General features: G+C 39.9%; 1 long non-coding RNA gene across 2 annotated transcripts; it reads left to right on the forward strand.

Annotated features, from left to right (window-relative positions):
• Nucleotides 1–6,854: 6,854 nt before the first annotated feature.
• Nucleotides 6,855–23,559, forward strand: LOC140691175 (uncharacterized). 2 transcript variants are annotated; one of them, XR_012066699.1, is made up of 3 exons: nt 6,855–6,922; nt 13,030–13,132; nt 23,287–23,559. It is a non-coding gene; the product is annotated as an uncharacterized lncRNA (long non-coding RNA). The 2 variants fall into 2 exon arrangements; XR_012066698.1 differs by lacking the exon at nt 23,287–23,559 and having other exon boundaries at nt 13,030–13,296.
• Nucleotides 23,560–24,209: the final 650 nt, after the last annotated feature.

The raw sequence follows: 24,209 nt of genomic DNA on the forward strand, positions 1-24,209 counted from the left end.
TCTTAGACAGATAAAGGTTATTACTATTACTATTAATATAATAATATAAAAGTAATTATATTCATATTTCTTGTAAAATTCACTCTATCATAAAGAGAGGAATTAGATCTAGTATCAGAAACTTGTAGGAATAGGAAGAATCAGAATAGCCACTAAATGTTCTATAACCAAAGAAGTAGAATAATTCCCAAGGAGCGGTGAGGAACGGCGTAGCTAAGAGAAAATGGAATTGTGATGTCACAGTCTACTCCCGGTTCTTGACTTCCTCTAGCCCCACTCAGCAGCCGGGAAGCCAGAGCCAAAGCAGACAGAGTGCACGACCCTGGGTTGGGGATTAACATGGAAGGCTGGGCAGAAAGTCAAGCAGAATGAGGTCCACTGGGTCCAATCCAGATAGAAAAGAACATGAAGCCAAAGTGGGCATGGTTTCAAGTCAATTGGTCCTGTGTCCTGAGCTTGACCCTAAACATCTGGAGACAGAGCAGCACAGAGGCTAAGAGCCTAGGCTTTGGCGTTAGGACAGATCTGGTTGAAAACTGTAGCTCTGAGAGAGACTAGTAAAAAAGTGGCCTTTGTAATGCACCAACACTGACCCTAGGAGGCAGGATTTCTAAATAGCCCTGATTACGTCAACAAATGACTGGATAAAGAATTTGTGGTATATTTGCACAATGGAATACTACTTAATGATAAAAAAGAATAAAATAATGCCATTTGCAGCAGCATGGATGGACCTGGAGATCATCATTCTAAGTGAAGTAAGCCAGAAAGAGAGAGAGAGAGAAATACCATATGATATCACTCATATGTGGAATCTTAAAAAAAAGAGGACACTAATGAACTCATCCACAAAACAGAAGTAGATTTGTAGACATAGTAAACAATCTCATGGTTACCAGGGAAAGGGGATGGGAAGGGATAAATTTGGGATTCTGAGATTTGCAAATGTTAACAACTATATATAAAAATAGATGAAAAAACAAATTTCTTCCACACAGCACAGGGAACTATATTCAATATCTTGTAATAACCTTTAATGAAAAAGAATATGAAAATGAATATATGTGTATATATGCATGACTGGGACATTATGCTGTACACCAGAAACTAACACATTGTAACTAACTATACTTCAATTGAAAAAAAAACTAATTATCAAACCCCATTTGCTTCTTGTCTGCTGCCATGAACAGATTAGTCTAATATTTAAAATAAAGTGAATACAATGGAAATAAGACCTCCAATAATATGCCTGAGAAGCATATGTTATAAAACTAAAGTAGCATGGAAATTGGTTACTTTGTTTAAAACATAGTCTTTACTACTGAAAATCTAAATAGATATACTTATTTGTCTATAGATAATAAAACATTCAACTTTGTTTCAAAGAAATTAAAAACTTCTTCATGAGCTTTGATGAGCGTTATAACTGATCTGCTGGGTCTTTTGAAAATGGATTATCTAATGTATTAAGTGGCAAAAATTGCCACCTCTGTCCAAACCCATGTTGCAGTCTGAACGACTCTATCATACATATTTTTGTTTTTCTTCTTTGCAAACATGTATGACTCAAAATAATTATGCTAAGAGAAAGAAGACAGCCAAAACAGTACATACAGTATGATTTCATTGCAGAAAATTCCAGAAAGTGTAAATTAATCTACATTGACAGAAAAAGGATCAGTGGGTGCCTGGGAAGGGAATTTTTGGGGGAGAAGAGCAGGTTGGATTACAAAGTAGGGTGAGGAAACTTTTTGAGAGAATGGATATGTTTATTGTCTTGACTGTGATTATGATTTCATGGCTTTATACATATGCCAAAACTCATCAAAATGTATACTTTCAACACATACAGTTTAATCCTCATCAATTATACCTCAATAAACCTGTTTTTTTATACATACACATTTCTATCTGTATTTGGGTTTTGGTTTTCTATCTATCCATACTTTCTTTTTGATAGATGAATCATACATATCTTTGATTGGAAAATGTATAGTTTCCCTTTATTCAAGGAATGGTGCTTATAATCTGTGTTTTGCTGTTTTTCTACCCTAAAGGTAAAAATTACTAAAGAAACAATTGGAGGGCAAATAGGTTAACATCTAGCTTATCGAGGGAATAATTTATTCCTTCCAAGAGAATAGTTTACACTAATGTCCACTAATCTCAACATTAAATATTTAAGAAATAAAACAGTTAATTGAAAATAAAACAAGGCTTCTCACCTTAAATACCTGTGATAAATCTAAGGGAACAAAGAGTCTATTAATACTGTATTTCAGAAAGGAAAAAATAATGAATTTTTCTTACTTTTATGATGTTGTTTTTTAAAAATAACACTATTGTGATATATTTACATACAGTAAAATACAAACGTTTAAAAATATGATTTGATAAGTTTTGAGGAATGTGTTTGCCCATGTAACTACCACCACAGTCTGGATCAAGGCTAAAATGTCTGCTTGCAGCTAATTCCCCACCACCACCACCTGCCTGAAGCTATCTCTGTTCTACTTTCTAAAAGTCTAGATTGGTTTTGCCTGCTTTGGAATTTCATGTAAAGGGAATCATACAGGGTGTACCTTTTTTTCTGGCTTCTGTCACTGAACATTGCTTTTATTAGTAATTTATTCCTTTTTTATTGATGAGTAATATTCCACTGTGTGGTAAAAATGAAATTTGCTTATCCATTCACCTGTTTGGTGGACATTTGAGGTATTTTCAGTTTGGGGCTATTATGAATAAAACTACAAAGAACATTTGAGTCCAGTTCTTTTGGGGGACACAGGTTTTCTTTTCTCATGGGTAAATTCCTGAGAGTGGAATTGTGTGAACATATAGTAAATGCACCTTTAACTTTATAAAAAGGGGCCAAGCAGTTCTCTAAAGTAACCATACCATTCCTAGATTCCAACTAGCATTGTATGAAATTTCCAGTTGCCCTACATTTTTGATAATGTCACTAATGATGCTAGGAATTCTTTGAGATTTGTTTTGAGAAAGAGATTCTCCAATGAGAATTTGTATTTTTTTCTTCTAGTTGTTCTAGAATGAAAATCAAATATCCTTGCACCAGAGATCTCTGCTCCAGTTTTTATTCTTTCTGAGGCCTAACTGTTCACAATTTCCTGAATTTCTGACCTCTTACAAGATTTCTTCTCTATACCAATGTCCTTGTCCCATACCATTCCCAATTTCTGAGGTTTCTAGAGAAACTTAGAAAGTCACCTGAATTGTAAGCAGCTGTGGATACAGTGGATGCTTTGCCAGGAAAGAAATCCACAGGTTCTTCCTTAGTCTGTTACATGATCTTGGGGCCTGGACTTCTACCATTTTTGGTGGGGGAGGGGAGAAACAAGCCTACCTTCTAGTGCCCTCCTAAAAATATTGTCAAATTGCTTTGTTACAAACCCAGGAAACCCTGACATGCATCTCACAACTTGGTTCTATACTCCAAACCCTCAATTCAGGAACCAGTGAGACAAGTCAGAGAAATGTGGAAATGGATGTGGGAGTCCCATATCATGCTCCACATGCAGAATTAGTTATGGAAATGCAGCAATATCCAGCCTGAATGCCAATTTCTGGTTATGTGAAATTTGCGGAAATTTCTGTTAAGCAAATACAGTCCTGTACTATCTAAATATGACTCCTGCTTTTAGTGCATGCCAAGAGTGGTGTTTAGAACACTTGGTGATCTTCTCAACTATTGGCTCTTGGCTGTGCCTCAGGTTCACAGGGTGAAAATAGTATTTTCCAAATTCTAGTGCTTATTTATTTACCCTTTTGGTTAGTTGGAAGATTGATTAACCACTGCCTTAAACAACTAAATTTTTATTCTAGTTGGGAGAATAGCTCAAGGGCCTTTCACACTTGAATGGTTGTGTCTCCACAGTAACTAATCAGAGGTCGGTGGTTTACAAGTACATTTGGTACTTGTAGGTTCTTTGGCCCAGTGTTTAGAATTACAGATTTAGTCACAAACATACATGCCAGGTTCTGGCTATCTCTCGGCAAAGAACACTGGGAAGTACAAGCTTTTGCACACACAGGTGCACTTTTACAACGCATTTGTGTGCACAAAAGGAAGATGAATTAGAAAGAAATATGAAGACTGAATTATAGGCAACATTTTCCTTCACCACTGTGTTCTAAACATCAGCATAGTCATACTGAAGGGTTACTTATTTAGAAAGAACTGGGAGTTTTTAAAACAGATTTTATTTTTTAGAGGAATTTTGGGTTCAAGGCAAACCTGGGCAGAATGTGGAGAGATTTCTTATATACTTGCTGTTCCCACATCTGAACAGCCTCCCCTAACATCAAACATCCCAATCCATGAAACTACATGGATGCCGCAATCACCCAAAGTACATAATTTACATTAGGGCTCACTCTTGCTGTTGTACATTCTATAGGTTTAGACAAATGTCATCATACAGAGTGTTTTCACTGCCCCAAATGTCTTCTGTTCTCCTATTCGTCCTTCTCTCCCTCCTGACCCCTGGAAACCACTGTTTCTTTAACTGTCTGCATAGTGTTGCCTTTTTCTGAAGATCATAGCTGGAACCACACAGTATGTAGCCCTTTCAGATTGGCTTCTTTCACTTAATAATATCCGTTTAATGTTCCTCTGTTTTTCCAAGGTTCATTTATTTTCAGAACTGAGTAATATTCCGTGGTTCAGATGTACCACAGTTTAATTGGAGAATTTTAAAAAATGTTTCTCTTTGGGGGTGGTTAGAAGGTAATCAAGTATGGAATAAGCCATTTAAAGTGGAAGCAGGAAATGAGAGTCCTGAGAGACTCAGCTGTGGGAATGGAAAAGGTTGCAAAATTGCGTTGTAATACAAAGTGGGCAAGTGATAAATGTTACTGAACTGAGCACGAAGACGCCTGTTTCCTGGAATAAGACTTGTGTGGAGGGGAAAAGAAATGTGGGCCACAATTTACCATATCACTTATCACATCATCTATCAGAAGATAATTGCCTTCTAGTGAATCAGTGTTCTCAGGACTCAATCTTAGATTAAATCGGCCAGCCAGTATTTTAGGGGGATACTTGGCAAGAGGTCAGAGAAAAGTTGTTTCTCCAAGCCTGGTCTTTAGTGGAACAATTGTTTTTATAAAGTAGTGAGTGAAAAATTCAGATTCTCAGAGGCACTGTTAAGTCAGAAAACTTTCCACAAAATTCCATTTATTTCCTATTCAAGAGAATACTAAGCAATAATTTGATATCTCTGTTCCTGTTTCTCAGCCTTCCACTGGTGAAGTTTTCCTTCTTGAATTGCTTCAGAACTCTAAATAGCCCCATAAGTGGGGTGGACAAAGAGAAGTTCGTTCAAGGTCAAGCTCTGAGGATGAGCTGGCCACCGCTTCCGAGTTCTGCTAACTTAGGGGAAGGTGACCTGTGCCCTTGAGATGACTGGCAGTGATAACATCCAACTAAAAGTTTTAATTGTTTCATTTGGGTTGGGCTTTTTTTCTGGTTTCAAAGAGAAATATTGCAAAGTAGTTAGCATGGTCAACTTTCTATGACATCAAGCAACTCCCCCCAACACCATTTTTGTGACGTGAATGAATAATTTCTTGAGATTGTAGTGGTGCAGACATAGCATTTATATTCATTAGGTAATTAATTCAGTAATTCAAGCAATACTAATTCATTAATTCAAGATAGTGTTCCAGGCACAAAGGTGTGCAAGAATGAACTAGATAGAAGGGAGTTGTTCTTTCATAGAATTTATCTTCCTGTGGGAGAAGTAAACTATGGGCAAGAAGACAAAATAGTTTTGTGGACAGTAAAGGATTGTAAAGCAAGTAGAACAGGTTAATGAGATGGAGAGTCACTGAGAATGAAGACTGTTTTATACAGGGTAGTCACAGAAGGACTTCAGAGCTTGGGGCAGCAAAGGATCAATTTTTCTTTAAACAATTGAATGAAATCTTTAGGGAGAAACAGTATACCACTGTGCATATATACACTCCTCATTCTGGGCTCTAGGGATTCTCTTGTTTACTTACTCTGAAATGAATTTTGCCAAGCAACAAGCTCACCGATGTACACAGTGGCCCTATTGCTTCATTTTGAAACTAAAAAAAAAGACCATCAAGAGTCTAGAGATACTTAGGAAATACAGAAACATAAAATAAAAGACTCCTTCCTACCCTCTAATGAAGGAAAACAAAACCTGAAACAAGTAATCTTAGAGGAATTAGAGGTAAATGTGAGAACAGATTAAAACTTCAGGAAAAAAAATGTGTATCAAACTTTTCAGCATTTTTGTAGCAGGCTAATAAAACAATTGGTCAGTATAGAAGCAGAAATATGGGAGGCTCTGCCAGGTAGATCACTGGAATAAAGAGCATATGATGAGATTAGCAGATACACATTACTATTTATAAAACAGATAACAAGGACCTACTGTACAGCACAGGGAACTATATTCAATATCTTGTAATAACCTATAACTGAAAAGAACCTGGAAAAGAATAGCTATATATATATTTAACTGACTCACTTTACTGTACACTTGAAACTAACATAATATTATCAATTAACTTTACTTCAATTCAAAAAAAGAGTAAATGATGAAATATACAGCATAACTGAAAGCTTGAGAAATGATTAAGGCACTGAATGCAGCAAGAAAAGGTAAGGCTGCCAGGAACTCCAGGGAACAGCAACCAACAAGTCTGCTCAGGACAGTCATGACCCCAAACTGCAGGAAACAAAATGTGACATGACTGTCAGCAACTGGTGAGTGCAAAGCAGGCGAGTCCATTTGAAATAAAGAATTAGAATTTAGAATTATGCTGCAAGTGTCAGAGAATCTACACTTCCAGTGGCAATTCAAATGACATTAGAATGAATCTTGGAGAGGGAAGAACGCTCATAGTACACCCAGTATCTTTGCAGGTAACGATATTTATGTGATTACAGTAACATAAACACCATTTCCTGGTGTTCAACCTTCGCAATCAACATCTAAAGGAACCATGAAAGACTCAACCAGCCCAACTGCTAACAGCTTTGACTAGGAGAGTAAAGCTAGAGCTGACAGTTGTTAGGAGGTGAGAGGGGACTGGAGAGTGAAGAGAAAAGGGAATCCATCAAAAGGACTCCAATTTTGGCTCAAAAATGGGGAAGCCCAGAGAAATTGGCTGTCTGACTAAGAGGCGGAGCTTCAAGCCTGAAGTTGCAGACATGAACTGAAAACAGTGATGTAACTACATTTGGAGGCAGAAGTTAGAGGATCTGCAATGGTGGTACAGATGAGCTAACATTTATCTATTATAACAGGAAAATTACCAATAACCACTGAAGGTGATACACTGTGAAATAGCGATTTGAGCGTACTATTTAGAGAGTTACAGGTAACCACCAGAGAGATCATTTAAAAGTGGTTTCCTTAGGGAGAGATGTCACAGGTGGGGATGGCTGGACCAAATATCTGGTGTTCTTCTGTGATAAGCTTGTGGTGATAAATAACTTACGTGTATAAAGTATGCATCCTGAGGAAATTTCTGAAACATTTGTGGGTGTAAAATTCAGTGACATTAATTATACTTACTCTGTTATGAAATCAATACCTTTACCTATTTCCAAAATTTCACATCATCTCAGACAGAAACTCTGTACTCATTAATCAATAACTCCCAACCCCGCTTCCCCACAGCCCTGGTAAATTTTATTCCATTTTCTGCTTCTATGAATTTATTCCATTTTGTGTAAGTGAAATCATGCAATATTTGTCCTTTTGTGTGTGACTTATTTCACTTATCTTCAAGCTATTTTTGACAATTTTCTGAAGCCTCCATGGGCCAGTGGTAGGATCTGATAATCATGAAAAATGTGAATGTATTTTACTCCATATAAAATCTTTGTGGAACCAGGACAAAAAAATGCATTCTATTCATAAGGAACAATGGCTGCTGAATTTTCCAGAATCCAGAGATGATGACTGTGCCAAAACTATCTCTCATGTTGTTAGAGTAGGGAAGAAAGTCATATGAAATCTGATGCCTTCCAAACCTCACTGACCCATGACTGCCCATCCTGAAATGGTGTTGCAAACCAGACTTCAAAACTCAGTCTGCCTCTCAGTGCTATTTCTTTCCCCAGCGGAGAAAGACACGGTTGTTGCATGAACAATTTAATAAGATGAATCATCCAAATCTTACTTTAACACACAGATGTGACTTGCACACATGTCCCCGTGGGGCGTTTTGTTTTTGCCAGTGAAATTTTGCCCCTGATCTGCACACTGATACTGTTTGGTTCATGCTCTGCCTTTCTTTCTGGAATGCCTCTCTCCCGAGTGTGTTTCCAGGGGAATGAATATGTGTGCAGTGATGTGAGTTATAGCACACCTAAAGAGATTAAACCATCTCTTGTTATTTGTATCGATTTTCCATTGCCAACTAAAATTAGTTTCAAGAGCACAGCAATTTGTAGGAAAACTGAAGACAGGACTGATCACTGGCAGATTATTTTCCATGCTTTCTTGAATAGCTGTCACTCTTGACAGATACCCTGGAATGCCGTTATGCAAGGAGATGCTAAACTGTCAGCATTTCATTAAAAATAAACCGCCTGGAGATAACAGGGTGACTACTTACCATGCCCCAGAGCACAGACAGCACCAATACATTTGCAAGAATGTCCTCCCTAGGGCTGAAGAGCAAAGCATCTTTGTGGATGTTTCACCTTTTCAGCATCTTCAAAGGCACAACAGGGACAATCTCACATTTCTCAGAGGTGACCATTCCTGTGAGGGACTTGTAGCTAAAATGGAGCTGTCAAAATGCATTGGTAGGTGGGAGCTCTGATTTCACAAGCTGAACAGACATGAAGGATGTATGGGGTGTGAGTGTGTGTGTGTGTGTGTGTGTGTGTGTTTAATGGATGGAGGGTTTTTAAGAGGCTGCTTTATTCTGAACACTGGTGAGATGTCACCCACAATGATACCACATAAAAAGTTATGCTGTTGGGCTATTTGAAGAGTTCATCCATTAATGGAAATACCAGTGAAAAGACAGGGATGAAGAGAGGCCAGTAAGGCCTTAAAAAATGTGAAAGAAGAAGCAGTCAGTAAAAAGAGATCCCAGGCATCTGGGTGGCACTGGTCTATTCACTTCAAGGAAAGTTGAGGAGGTGGGAGTGCAGATTGGGGTGGGGTTGAGAGGAAGCCCTGAGGGATGAAGACACTAAAAATGGCATGATGGATGCATGAGATGCAGGACAGAGGTTCTGAGCAGGCTCTGCAGGAATGACCGTGTTAAGTAGAATCCATCAGTCATGTAAATATGTCTGAAGGGTTACAAAAGGGATGGGTCTGTTGACAGCCTAAGATCGCTGATTTATGGTGAATCGGAAAAGATAAACAAGGAAGGACCATGTTCTCACGCTCTGTGTTTAGAATTCATTTACTCCTCCGGTGAAAAGCAAGTGGGAGGCAGAACAGAACAACCTGACTCATGTGCTGTTGGTCTCAGAGGACATTGGCGCCACTGCAAGGAGGAGGTGGGATCCGGTGGGCAGAGCCCCATTGGCCTTACAGGATCTGAAAGAGCAGTTTTGTGGTGATTTGACTTCTTCTTTTCTGTCTTCCAACTTCACAGCTTGTGACCAAATTCAACCCCCTACTTTCAGGCACTGCTATCTTGGTGGGTTTGGGAGCCATGTGATGTTGCCTGGTCTGGCCTGACCTACTCAAGATCTGATTAGTGGCTCAGGGCAAAGTCCTTGGGGGTCACGCATGTGTCTCTCCTCCTTCCCTTTTACCCCATAACCAATCTGGCAAGAAATCATGTCAGCTCCGACTCCGAAAGACATCCAGAACCCAGCCACTTCTCACCACTTCTCTGGCCAACACTGACCCTGGCCACTTCTAGGTAATCTCCTCTTAACCCCTTGGCCCCAAGCCCTCCAGCAACCTCCCACTCCACTCGACCTGAAGGCCCACGTCCTTAATATGCCTCACAAGGCTCCCCACAATTTGACCCCTCAACTCCTCTCTTCCTCGTCTTTTCTCAGTTACTCAGACAGACCCATTTGCTCTTGCCTCGTGCCTTCGCGTCCTCTGCTCCGCTGTCTGGCACCTTCTTTGCCCAGACACTCACAGAGCTCACTGCCTCCCCTCTTTGGACCTTTGCGCACGTGTCCCCTTGCTAGAAAGGCCATCCCCAGTTATCCCATTTAAAACCTGCTCCCACCCACATCATGTCCTGTCTCTCTGCTCTGCTTTATTGTTCTCCATCGCATTAGCCACCACCTGCTTCATATTTTCCTGTTTACTTACAGTCTGTCATCTCCCCTGGTAGAATGTAAACTCACCGGGAGCAGGGATCTTTGTCAGCGGCTGCATTCCTAGTGCCTAGAACAGCGCCAGGCATGGTCTAGGACTCAATATATGTTTGCTGCATGAAAACAAGAATGAGTGGCTCTTACTTCCGACTCCTGGGATGGAGACCTGGCTGTGTGTGGGACCTTTGCCTGAATAGCTTACCCTGCCCCTGGCCCTCGCTGACTTGGGCTTGTTTTTCTCTTGTCATCCTTGCCTTTCTACCGGACCCAATATTGCCGTCTCTCCTTGAGCCTCAGTCTTGTGAAGTGGGGGGTGCCACCTCCTAACAGTGCTCTCTGAGGCTGAGTGCTGGTCCACCTGCCAAAGGCACTTACGTGATCTGTTCTCAGGGTTTCTCTTGGCCTCACCTGCGGTTACTCTTCACCACACTTCACTGATGCCTGAAGGACACACTGCCTGTTTTCTGTCACCATGCTTTCCAGGTGCTGTCCTCCGACACTGATTCCATCATCACTCGTCTAACTAACACGTCCACTTTGGAGTACAATATATGGTCACACTTTCTCTTCATATTCAGATTAAGCGACTGACTTCCCGCCCTCCCACAATGAAAAACTTTTATTTTAACTCTCAGATACTTTATCCTATGATAACAAGATTGTAAGGCTTTTTCTCAATCCAAAGATTCAACTCAAAGAAGAAAACCAGAAATCTGCATAGTCCATTGGGAAGTCCAGGGTTACTGTAACTGCCCCCTGGTGTGAGTGTTGACACACAGGCAGCCTGAAGGCTGGTGCTTTGCCCCGCCTGTTGGCAGGAAAGCTGCGGTTGCCTGGTGCTGACAGGTGGCATGCTGGTATCTGGGGGTTCAGCCACCTGGGCTGATTCTGTTGTCCACTGAGCAAAGGTGCTTTGGTGACTGGGGGCGGTGGCTGCCTGCTCTAGGTGAAGGGCTGGAAAAGGCAGACCTGCTCTCCAGGTGTTACCCTGAACCATTGCCGCTCCACGCCAGTGTGGGGCTGGGATCCCAGTGTTGCTGCTTCTTGGGTAGCTGGCTCATTAGTTCATGTACAAACACACGCACACATCCATGCACACTTCCCCCTGGACGTGTCAAAGGGGTGCGTTCCTAAGAGGTGTGCAGCAGCCACTGTGCTGCTTGGCATCAGACTCTCCTGTAACCTCAAGTTCTCATCCTGGGAACGCAAGAAATCCTTCACTTTTCTTGACTCAAAGCCTGCCTCATTTTGTATCTTATTCTTTTAGACAAAAACTCCATCTTGTTACACTTACAGCTAAGGCCCATGTTCCAGGTGCTTACCTCACCCAATTGGAGTCACAAAAAATGAAAAGGACCAAGCTAGTACAAAGGAAAATGATCAAACCACAAAAAGAAAAAGAAAGGAACGAAGAAGGAATACAAAGTCAACTGGAAAACTAACCTCAAAATGGCAATAAATACACATCTATCCATAATTCCTATAAATGTCAATGGAATAAATGCTCCAATCAAAACACATAGAGTGGCAGATTGGATAAAAAACAAGAGCCTACAATATACTGCCTACAAGAGACGCACTTTAGGGTGGAAGACACACACAGATTGAAAGTGAGAGGATGGAAAAAAGATATATCATGCGAATGGCTCTGTGTGCTTTTAGATTGCCCAGTACTTCCTAGTCCTGCCCATATCATAGGGTTTGACAGAGCTTGACTTTGATGGAAAAGGAAACCCAAAGGGAGCATTTTGACTACGAGGACAATGCTATTGGAGCAACAAGACAGAGCATGGAAACCCTGAAGAGAGCACTAATCTGTTCTTTAAGAAAGAGAAAGGAAAATACCATATGATAGCACTCATTTGTGGAATCTAAAAAGAGAAAGAAAAAAGAGGACACTAAAGAACTCACCTGCAAAAGACACAGACTCACAGACATAGTAAACAATCTTATGGTTACCAGGGAAACAGGGTGGGAAGGGATAAATTTGGGAGTATGAGATTTGCAAATGTTAACTATATATAAAAATAGATTAAAAAACCAAATTTCTTCTGTATAGCATGGGAAACTATATTCAATATCTTATAATACCCTTTAATGAAAAAGAATATGAAAATGAATATATGTGTATATATATACATGACTGGAACATTATGCTGTACACCAGAAATTGACACATTGTAACTGACTATATTTCAATAAAAATAATAAAAATAATAAAATAAATAATAAAAAATAATGAAAATAATCATGATAATAGTTACTATAGCTCCATTAGGCAATTAGTATGTGCCTGGCAATTTTAGGTATATTATTTCATTGAACCGTTATAATAGCCGGAAAGGCAAATACCATTAACTGAAATGTAGAGATAAGAAGTCTGAGATATAAAGCCTTATGCTTCAAAGCCAGGATTTAAACTTAGGTCTTTCAGACTCTGAAGCTTGGAGTCTTTCCAGTTGCTACACTTACTCTTTAGTAGTTGAGTCATTACAGAATATGTTGGGTCCACGGCTGCTGAGAGATACATACATTAATGGTTATTCCCAGACTCACTGCTACTGATACCATTCACCTGCCATATGAAATCATCCCGTTTCAGTTCTGGGAGGGTGGTGTATATGTTAGTGTCTTCTTTACCTTTTAGAACATTGTTATTTCAACCCACTATTTTGGAATGAAATGACAGTTTTCTCATCTGCTTCTGCACATCCTAGGTGAAGGAAAGGCGGGAGAAACCAGCCACCTGGATTGATGGACCCGGCAGACCCTCGGAGATGCTTTGGAGCATACAATTGCCCTTGCTGGAAAATCACTTCTGTGAGGATGTATTTAGTGAGAGATGTTCTTTTCTGAAGTGTGATCACAGCTCTGGGCCTGGGTATTAGCAAGGCGTAATTCTTTATTTCTTTTTAGAGCTGAAATGCATTGACATGTGTTGCAGACACAAAATAAACTTCTGAAGGGGAGAAGGTAAAAGGCCATTGCCTTGGAAAGCAGTGAGGTTTCTCTCATTTGGTGTTGCTTTCATCTCACCCTTGATAATTCTGTAGGGTTTTGAGCGTCACCATATAGCAGTTTTCTTAAGTCTCAGGAAAAGCCCCCAGGCTCTTGCAATGCAATTTAAGGCCATTAAAATACTTGAGCAAACTTCCAAGTTCCTCTCTGTTTAAAGAAACGTATGTAGGAGGTGTGTCTAGACGGGGATCAAATGCTACAGGAATTATCTCAAAGAGAAACATTTCCATTTTGCAACGTGTTCGTGTGAGTGTATTCGGGGATTCCTAATCCTCTTGTATTTTGGCAGTTTTTCTTGATTTGCCTTAGGGATTTCTAATTAGGAATTACTGGATTATATATTTGTGTTTTTGAGGTCTCATAGAACACCTCAGAGAGAGAGCACATCTCTTAATGATGAAAGCTAAAGAAAATTTTTTAACCTTTAAGCTAGAATACTTACTATGTAAAGATCTTGGTTTTGTTTTATTTTCTGCAATGAAAGTAAGAAGAGAAATGATGCAGAGTTTAAAGTTCTTAATCCGGAAATCTTATACCTATGCCAGGGGTTTCTTTTGCCCAATTATCCCAATTTCACTGAACCCTAAAGGCATTAAGAGCTTTGGTTGACACGGGACGGGGGTCCCTAATGGGTTGGCAATGACTCCAACTATCTCCATACTTAGTTATGTGATTCTTATTCCTTTCCTGACTCTACCAATTCACCCATCTTGGTTTACCTCTATTTGAGGATAATGATGTAGAACTAAACCATTTTTCATTTGCTAAATGGGTTTTATTTGAAATATGTGCTCCATTAATTTTCCCAGTAATGTATAGGTCATACCAGTAACGACTGAATGTCATGGCGTGTCTTGCTTTGATGGGAAAGCAGACACATCAGGTGTTTACTGTTCCTTTATAAGGAGTTATTCTTTGACCTGTTCAATAAACCACAATGAACTCTCCTTCTTGAGTATGCTAGGAGATAGGGCAGAAATTTGTGGATATGATGTTAGGAATTGAACTTTAGAGTCTGAAGTGTAGATATTTCTCCAGTTTGCTTTTTAAAGGATGCTCACTAACACAAAGTCAGCACTCCAATTTCTGGCTAAAATTCAAAGAACAAAAGTGTTTCAAACAGGCAACGGAGTCTATTCCAAAGTAATAAAAACAAATCCTTCTCTAAAGAATAAGAACATTAGGCATCTGAGATGCTTACTGGAATTCTAGATTTGAGTTTATAAGACTATACGAGGGATCATAAACTTGAATATCTACAAGGCCAGGCCAGTAATATTAATTTTGGCTTGTGGGAACCGAGGTGAACTGCAGAGTACTCATATCATCTAGAAGGGGCAGCTGGTCCTTAATCTTGCTGGGTGTTATCATTTGGAAATGTGGACTTGGCCTTGTCAGAGCTTTTATCTGTTCAAGAGAAGCCATAAGGTCAGATTTGTATGAGTAAATTCTCATACCCTCGACCTATACTTTGATGGTCTGTTTTATTTCTCCTTAGATATTATCTCTGCAACTCAAACAGCTATCACCGGGGGAAAAATTGTGTCAGACTTTTGGCTACAGGGGTCCATAATCCAAACTTTCCCCAAGGATAGTCAAGGAACAGCACATTATTCAATTGATTATACTTTTTATTTATAGCAAGAAAAACTCTCTTAAAGACAATCAACACAAGTGATGAATGAACACAATTATATAACTAAATACTATTTTTAAAAAAGCTAATGTTTTTATTAGTTAAACCAATTGCTAATTTTGATGAATATGTTTTAGGGTTTATATAATTTGGGGAACTATCTAATGATCTACACATATTTTCTTGGCGGGATGAACACTGTCACTAGTCATTAATCTTAGTTTACTCTACGAGGGCAGTAAAGGCTTTGAACTCACCATAGATACAGATGATAGTACAGAGCCAAACCTCAGCCCTTGATATTGGTAATTTTGGACGCAAGATCTTTTTAGTTGCAAGATATCTTACTTCCCTTTTGCCTTTGATACCTCTGTAGTTGACAGACCTATTTATGAAATATCTTCATTCATGAGAAGGCTGTTGTAAACCCAATTAAATGCATTTGCTTGTATTTCTTGATGAACCTCATCTACATGCTCCAAATTCCTAATTCATAGAACTTTAAATGAGTCAGTTAACCTCTTCATGCCTGGGCACCAACATGAGTGTGCTGGTCCTTAAACATTTCCAAGGCTCACTCCTCCATTCTGGTCAATGCACCATGTTCCCTGGTTCCCTGATATCCTAGCCTCTGATAAGGATATAATTCTCTCATTTCTACACTTTGATGACTCTTACAAGTCTGAGGTGTCCTTCTAGCCCACTATGGTTTGTTCCTTTTCTTTCTCCTCTACATTCCCAGTGAACAGCTCACACAGACCTGAGTATTAAGACCTATTATTCTTTGCAGGATGTGTATGTGTGTCTATTCTTGGAACTCTTCAAATATAGGGACAGCATATTTGATCTTATATTCCCAGTGCATGGTACAGTGTTTGTCACATACTAGGCGTGCAATGAATGAACAAATGATCAAATTAGTGTTCCTAATTTTATCAATTTTTTCCTCCACATAGTTTAAAACTATAGTTTAAACAAGACACAGCTTTATTCTGAAAAAGTGGGTTTCTTCAAAGTATCTAAGATTCAATTTATTATCAAAAACGAGTTACTGTACTGACAGTTTAGTTCCCGCTTGACAACCCATATCATACTAATAGACTCATAGAGATACATACATACATATATGTATATATGCCATACACAGTTTTGGACTTGATGACACTGCTTAGGGCAATACTGAGGCCCAGATTCATAATGCTAACCTACTCGGTCAGTCCTTGTGTTAGGATCGTAAGGACTGATTGCATATCCAAAATATTCAAATCAACCCTCTCTTATTACACCACATGTCTGGTTCAGTGTGCTTTCTTGTTTGAGAACAGTTATGTAAGTACAGAATGGGTTCAGGACATGATAAGTTGTGGTTATTTATTTATTTATACAAGATTTATGATGACCTAATTTCGAGCGTGGTTAAGGGGTTCTTGGACATATGAAGAAGGCTCATATTTGCCTCAAGGATATTAACCAAGAAAAGAAAAGCATCTTTAGTTCAAACATCACTGAAATCACATTTAAACATGCCTCAGCCAATTCATCATATGCAGAAAAATCTCCTAAAGGGAACATTTGTGCTGTAGCTTTTATGTTATTTAGCTTTATGTGCTTAATAAATATATGTACAAAGAAGCGTGTTGGGAGAGCGTTCAGGACGGTGGCAGAGGAAGATCTAGCTCTCACCTCATCCTGTGGACACAAGAAACCTACAGCTACATATAAATGATTCCCTTAGAAGTGGACCTTAAAACAGGACGAACAGAGCTTCTACAACAAGGGTTAAAAAACAGCATCAAGTTGGGTAGGAGAGGCAGAGACATGGTCTCACCAAGGGGAAAAAGAAACATACCCGAGCCACAGTCAGGAGGGATCAAGATGGCACAGTTTTTTCTTTTTGTTTGTTTTTTGTTTTTGTGAGAAGCAAGGGTTTTGATTTCCACATCAAACACCCAAACCCCAAGGTCCTGCCAGAAAAGATGAGCCCCCAAAACACTTGGATTAGAAAATCAATAGGAAGTATTTCCAGGAAAATTATGGAACTACAGGGAACAAAGAACCCTGCTCTTAAAGGGATCACATGCAGACTCACTTGACCTGAAAACCAGCACAAAAACACCAGATTGAAACGTGCATGGCCCAAAGGTGAAGGGGACCCACTTACTAATCTTGAAGCATCCGTTGGAGAGGCAGGAATCAGTCAGGAATCAGCATAATCAAGATTCCAAGAGTGGAAACTCAGTTTATACAACTTTACCCTGTTAAGAAAAGGTTTCATTTAAAGTACAAGTGTGGAACCAGTTAGATAATGAGTCTTTCCCCAGCAAATTCTAGATCCATAACCTAGAATTCTGAATTGTTCTTGCCTTGTTCTACTGAGTTGAAGGCCTATGGTTATCACATTCAACAGACTTGGAAAGTGCTGGATCCGCAATTCAGATCTGCAGGATTTGTGTCTTTATCAGAAAGGAGATTACTGATCAGAAGAGAGAACCAAGAAACAGAGGTGGAAATACTGTTCATCGCTTTGGAGACCACCACGTGAGTGGGTGAAGGAAGCTCTGACCTCAGTCAGCATGAGCAATTGTATCTGGGGCACGGGTCCTCCATCTAGGGGACTGTCTTTCATGGGCCAGTGCGGAAAGGGCTGGTTGTCTGATAACGTGACCACTGGGGTCACTGAGAAGCTGTCTGTTGCCTCGCGCATCCTCAGAAATCAATTTCAACTCGTACCCACCCTGATCGTAGTTTCTCAGCAGGAGTGCAGGATTCTGCCCAGGCAGGTTTTTGGCATCTATAAATCAGACTTCTGCAAGGGGTGGATATCTTCTGGAGATTGTTTTTTTTTTCCCCCCTGGTGTTGTTATTTCATGGGAATGAAACCAAAGCTGGGAAAAAGGAAAAGCAGTCTGGTGCTCACTACCCCATTTGAATTCTCATGAAGAATATAGGCTACTTCTAAGATCTCACGCCCGACAGTCCCTGGAAGGAGCTGGCCTTACATCTTGGGGTGATGAATGAGGAAACCAGACCTGGTTTCCTTCTCTAGTGTGTTCAGAGATCGGTCTTTAAAACAGCTTGGCCACACATAGATCATTCTTTGAAGAACTCACAGATACATGATTAAAAACTTGCCTCTACAAAAAATGTAGAAACCTGGGGAAGGATACAGGTCAGTGGTAGAGTGAGTGGCTTAGCACACACAGGGTCCTGGGTTCAATCCCCAGTACTTCCACTAAAAAAAAAAAAAAAACAAAATAATTTAAAAATATATAAATAAAAAAAGGGAGTTTAAGATTTGCAAATGTTAGCCATTGTATATAAAAATAGATTAAAAAACAAATGTCTTCTGTATAGGACAGGGAACTATATTTAATATCTTATAATAACTTTTAATGAACAAGAATATGAAAACGAATAGATGTATGTATATGCATGACTGGGACATTGTGCTGCACACCAGAAATTGACACAATGTAACTGACTATACTTCAATTAAAAAAATACATAAATAAACTTAATTACTTCCCCTCCAAAATTTTTTTAAAAAGTAGAAACCTATAAATATTTCCATTTAAATGAAAATATATCTTCCGTACTCTACAATAAATTGTATTTAGGTAATTCTGTTTAATAAAATTTAAGGTATTCAAAGGCCGTCCCTCTCTCTCAAAGGCCTCACGTCTGTAAAGATGAGCTCATCACCCACAGGGCTTTTTATTTAAGCATATTCTTAGGGTGGCTCTTAGTAACATCCCTGAACGTCCACCCTGGCGTCTTGTTAATGGACAGGGTCAGGGATTCTGGCCCTCGAGGAGACCGTTCTGGTCTTGGCCACCATCATTATTGATTCCGTAGTGAGTCAGTTTCAATTTTGTTTTAGGAGTAAGCCATTTCCTGTGATGAGGTGAATGAAGTCTTCCCAGATCCTGTGGATATTAATTATCTGGCAAGTTAGTTGCATAAGTTAAAATCAAATTCTGAGAGAAAATAGGGCCTAAAATTAGGAATGTGATGGCCCAACTTGTGGGGAGAAAGGGACTGTGATGGTGAAAGTCTCCTTTAAGCAAAACAAAGCCAGCCTCTGCTGTACCGGCTGTCTCCATCTGCCTGGAATTCTACCTTCCATTTCTCTCCTGTTTGCCTGGTGTCTCCCCCTGAGTTCCATCTGTACTCCCCCGCCCTCCTGAATTTCTCTGCTTATTTCAGGCCCAATCTTTGCTATTCATTGAACAATTCTGTAAGGAACTCACGTTCCTTCTCCTCACCTGGAGAGCTCCTCTCTTCAGTGAAGGGCAGTGATTTTGGAATCAGCTAGAACAGGGTCAGATCCCAACTCCACTTACTCACCTGTGACAGTCTGCTTCTATTGAGATGATCATGTGGTTTTTGTCCTTTCTCTTGTTGATGTGATGTATTACATTGATTGATCTGCTTATGTTGAACCACCCTTGTGTCCCTGGGATGAACTCCTCTTGATCATGATGTATAATCTTTTTTATGTGCTATTGGATTATATTTGCTAGTATTTTGATAAGGATTTTTGCATCTATGTTCATCAGTGATATTGGTCTGTAATTCTCTTTTTTGGTGGTGTCTTTGCCTGGTTTTGGTATCAGGGTGATGGTGGCTTCATAGAATGAGTTTGGGAGTATTCCCTCCTTTTCAATCTTCTGGAAGAGTTTGAGAAGGACTGGTATGAGTTCTTTTTTGTATGTTTGGTAGAATTCCCCGGTGAAGCTGTCCGGTCCTGGACTTTTATTTGTAGGAAAGTTTTTTATTGCTAATTCGATTTCATTTCTAGTGATCAGTTTGTTCAAGTGGTCAGTTTCTTCTTGGTTCAGTCTTGGTGGATCACCTGTGACAATCTTCAAGTTTTTAAACCACTCTGAGATTCAGCTTTCCCTTCTGTGGAATGGGGTTAATACAATGTCCCAAAGAGCTGTTGTAAAGGTGACAGATGATGAGGTTTTAAAGGTTTAAGACAGAGTGTGGCAGATAAGTCCTCAATACCTGTTAATTTTAATAATATCCTACTTTTTTTTCCCTGATGTTTCCCTTCATTCATGTTTTTTTCTACTACTCTGCTGACACTGCTTTAAACATCTTCCCAAGTGCTACAGGAATTACTCTCAGCCCTCATTTGACAGTGCCACCACCCAGGTCTCTATGACATGGTGGCAAGAGCATTGGGTTAGGGTCCCAAGACCTGGGTTGGATTCCTGACTCTGCCTGTACCAGCTAGACTTTGAGTCATTTAACCTTTTGGAGCCCTTGTCTCTTACATCACATAGAGATTACGCAGTGGCTACCTCATTGGATTATTTATTAAATAATGTAATGTTTATTGAAGGCATGTTCTGTGCTAGGTCCTGTCCTAAATTTTTTACATGCATTAATCTCTTTTTAAAAAATTATTATTTTTATTTTTTAGGGGGGGAGGTAATTAGGTCTATTTATTTATTTGATGGAGGTACTGGGGACTGAACCCAGAGACCTCCTGCATGCTAAGCACATGCTATACCACTGAGCTACACCCCCCCAACCCATTTAAACCTCACAACAACTCTGTGAGGTAGTTACTGTTATTAGCTCTGTTGTGTTGAGGAAACTGAGGCTGGGAGAGGTTCAGGTGCTTGCCGAAGTGGAGGTGGCTTTGAGACTGAGTGTGGCGGACGCCACGTCACGTGCCCGGGCACACCACGTGTGACTCATGTCTGCACTTTGTTCTCTCCTGTGTGACACCAGTGAAGAGCCCGAACACTGTCACCCACTTGGCGCTGTTGAACTGCTTCTTGGGTACATGTCATCACCCCAGGGAGGCTGTAAACTTCAGAGCATCTGACATGGTTTTGTTTTTGGTTTGTTCACTTCCCTCCAGTATCTTGGAGTGCTTTGCATTATAGTGAGCATTTGGTAAATTTCCTGTTGAGTAAGTGTGTACCCTCAGCCTCCTCTGCTCTCTAGGGCGTTAGTGTTAGTGCCGGGCAGTAGTGTCTGAATTTAGCTGTCAACAACAAGAATGACAGAGTAATGGTAAAAACCTAACAGTTTCAGAGGGCTTACTTTGTACCAGGCAGGATCACCTCATTCACCCATCCCAGCAATCCTCCAGGTTACATATTATAATCAACCCATTTTACAGATGAGGCTACCGAGCCTTGGAGCAATTATGGAACCTGCTGAATGCCTGGGAGCTAAGAAGAGGGGTGGCCTTTAGAAGCCCTGGTTTGGATCTAGTAGTCTGATTCTGATTATTTTATTTTGTTTATTTTTTTTAAATTGAAGTTAACTTCTTAAAAAACTGGGACTAGATTGCTTGAGGACCTTCTAATTTCCTGTTTTACAATTCAGAATTCTTTCTGCGAATATATATCTGGTAAAATATACACGACAAGTTTACCATTTCAACCATTTAAAAATTATTTAATTTTAATTTTTTATAATCTTTTTTTTCTTTTCTTTTTCTGACTCAGGTAATTAGGTTTATTAAATAAACAAATATTTAAATTGAATATTAAATTAAATAAGTAATTTTTTAATGGAGGTACTGGGGATTGAACCCAGGACCTCCTGTGTGCTAAGCACACACTCCACCACTGAACTGCATCTCCCCCTGACCATTTTTATCCTTTTTAAGCACACAGTTCAGTGGCATTAAATACACCCACATTGTTATGCAAACAGAAATCACCGTCCATCTCCAGAACTTTTTCATCATCACAAACTGAAACTCTGTGACCGTTAAACAATTAACTCCCCACTCCCCTTCCTTCCTGGTCTATAAATATGTTTTCTTCTAAGGGATGTATTTGACCATTTCAATTTTTGAGGACTGGTCTGAGAAGTTCTATTACACGGCCCTTTGCAAACGCTGCACCCTTTTAACGGTCTCACCCAGCATGGCCCTGGGGCCTTGTGACCTTCTTACTTTCTGTTTGATGCCAGCCAGCCCAGGGTCAGAAACGTCTATGGTGACAGATGGCTTCTCCTGTCTGAATCAGCCCCTTTGCAGACTTTCCCATCTTCAGGGCTTGTTCATTTTTCTTTTATCACTGCCACATCTCCATGATGTGGGCCCAGAACTCTGAGTCACCAAATTTCCTCGCATCAAAGAAAGTTAAAATGAGGAAGGGAAACCATTGTAATTATTATCTGCCAGAAACTGTGTGCTGCCTCTTGCTGGGTGAGGGAGAATTTCCGTATTCTGGACGGAGAATTTCAGCGTCATCTGTAGCTCAGTCATGGATAGAGTTGAAATGAAACAGTAGAGTTAGAAGTCCTAAAAATAACCCATCTGTGTATCCAACGAGAATACAGAGCGTCAGTGACAGACCCTCTGTCTCGTTGTCCTTCACAGACATTCAGTTTCAGGTGGTGGATGGCATGACATTATTCATCTCGACAAGCCCTGTTTAGGAAACAAACACACATCCAGAGTCGGAAGACCACAGCTGTTTAATGCTGCATTGTCCCCAGTGTCCTTGTGGTAGCCACTTAAAGTCACCGTGGCTTTAAAATAGAGCTGATGTCCACGTGTCCATGTAAAACAGACCTGTTTTGCCGAAGGCCTCTATTTATGATTGCAGATAATTGTAGTCTTTGCCTTCAGTTTCCAGGCTGCTATACACTATATTGTTTATTTCTCCCTCTTCAAAGCATAGGTCCCTCAAAATTCATTTTTCCTTCATTTCCCAGCTTTCTGGCATCCATGTCCGCTCTTATATGATATAAATCTTATACCTTTTGTATCTAGTTTTACTGAGTAAGATTCTTGTTTTTCAGGGTGTTTTTAATGATGCGATCATTCCACGAAGGCTTCCTTGGCACACCTAAAAGGGGATTGATAATTTTTTTTCATTTAACTCTTTTACGACTTACCTATATTGACATAGTACCCAGACTTCTGCTATTTAAAACACTTTTTGATCAATTGATAGTATAGGGAAAAGGCACATAATTCTACAGCTTACTAAACCTTCTTATCCAAACATACCCACGAAGCCAGAGAGGAGACGAAGAAGCAAAATATTATAGTGATTTCTAGGAGCACAGATGAGTTTCGTCTATTTTCGAACTTCATATAAATGGAATCACACCATTTATCCCTCTTTGCTTAAAATATTTCTTTCCCTATGGCTTGCAATTAGGATCCAAATAAGATTGCAATTGGTTGTTGTGTTATTTAGGTCTTTTATATGTATCCTCTCCATCTCTTTTATTTTTCTTTGAATTTTTTTTTTAAAGAAGAAACTCAGATGTTAATCTCACAGAGTTTCCTGCAGTCTGATTTTGCCAATTGCATTCCTTAATGTTTCTCTAGATATGTGCTGTCTCTAGCATTTCCTGCAAATTGATGGTCCAATGGAAAGTCTGGCGTCTCCTTCTATGGTGTCACCAGCCACTGAAAATCATTGCCTGGGTCTCCCGGAAGAGGATACTGAAGCAGGCGGAGGTTAACTGATTTGGCCAAGTGTTCAAGGCAGAGCCAAGGTCTCCTGAAGTCCACTGCAGTGTACTTTACACGGGGGACTGGCACTGGAAACCGAACTGTAACATCTGAGGGTAACTGAAATACACTGATACTTACCAGTGACTCATGTATCTGACTCTTGCTTTTGGGTGTTCTGTTTGGAAGGCGCGGACCACGTTCCTTGGACTGCTTCCCTAATGCTCATCGTTATGTGTGATGTAGTGGTTTTGTGTGAAAACAGCGTAGAGAGGAAAGGTCTACTTTTTTACGGCATTTTTATTTTAGAAGAATGATGTCTATTAAATTCAGTTAAATACGTATTTAGCAGGCATATATTGTGTGCTCAGCGATATGAAAATGTAAATAAATTGAGGGCTAACTTAACATCCCTGCCACTGAGGAGCTCCCAGTCTTCTTCACAGAATCTTATATCTGGGAGGAATTGCCCACGTAGATACGGTCGGTGGAAGAAAGAATTAGTCTCTGAGTCTGAAGACGGGGCTTTGCTTCCTGGCTCTGTGACAATAGGTGGGCAGTTTTATGACTGTGGGTCCTGACTTCCTCATCCTTAAGAAAGTGGTCCTGTCCCCCAGGGTGGTTACGGGGTTCAGATGAAATACTGGTCATGGAGAGCGTGAGAGTCATTATACTATTACCTCACCCCTGCTTGGCTATTATAGGAAAGGGAGACCCCATCCCCTCTGACACTTTAAAATCAGGTGGTTCCATTTTTGAAAAACTGTAATTATTATAACTGTTTCCTCTGAGTAAAC

Source organism: Vicugna pacos, chromosome 33 (assembly GCF_048564905.1).
Source record: "Vicugna pacos chromosome 33, VicPac4, whole genome shotgun sequence".
NCBI classification, from domain to species: Eukaryota; Metazoa; Chordata; class Mammalia; order Artiodactyla; family Camelidae; genus Vicugna; species Vicugna pacos.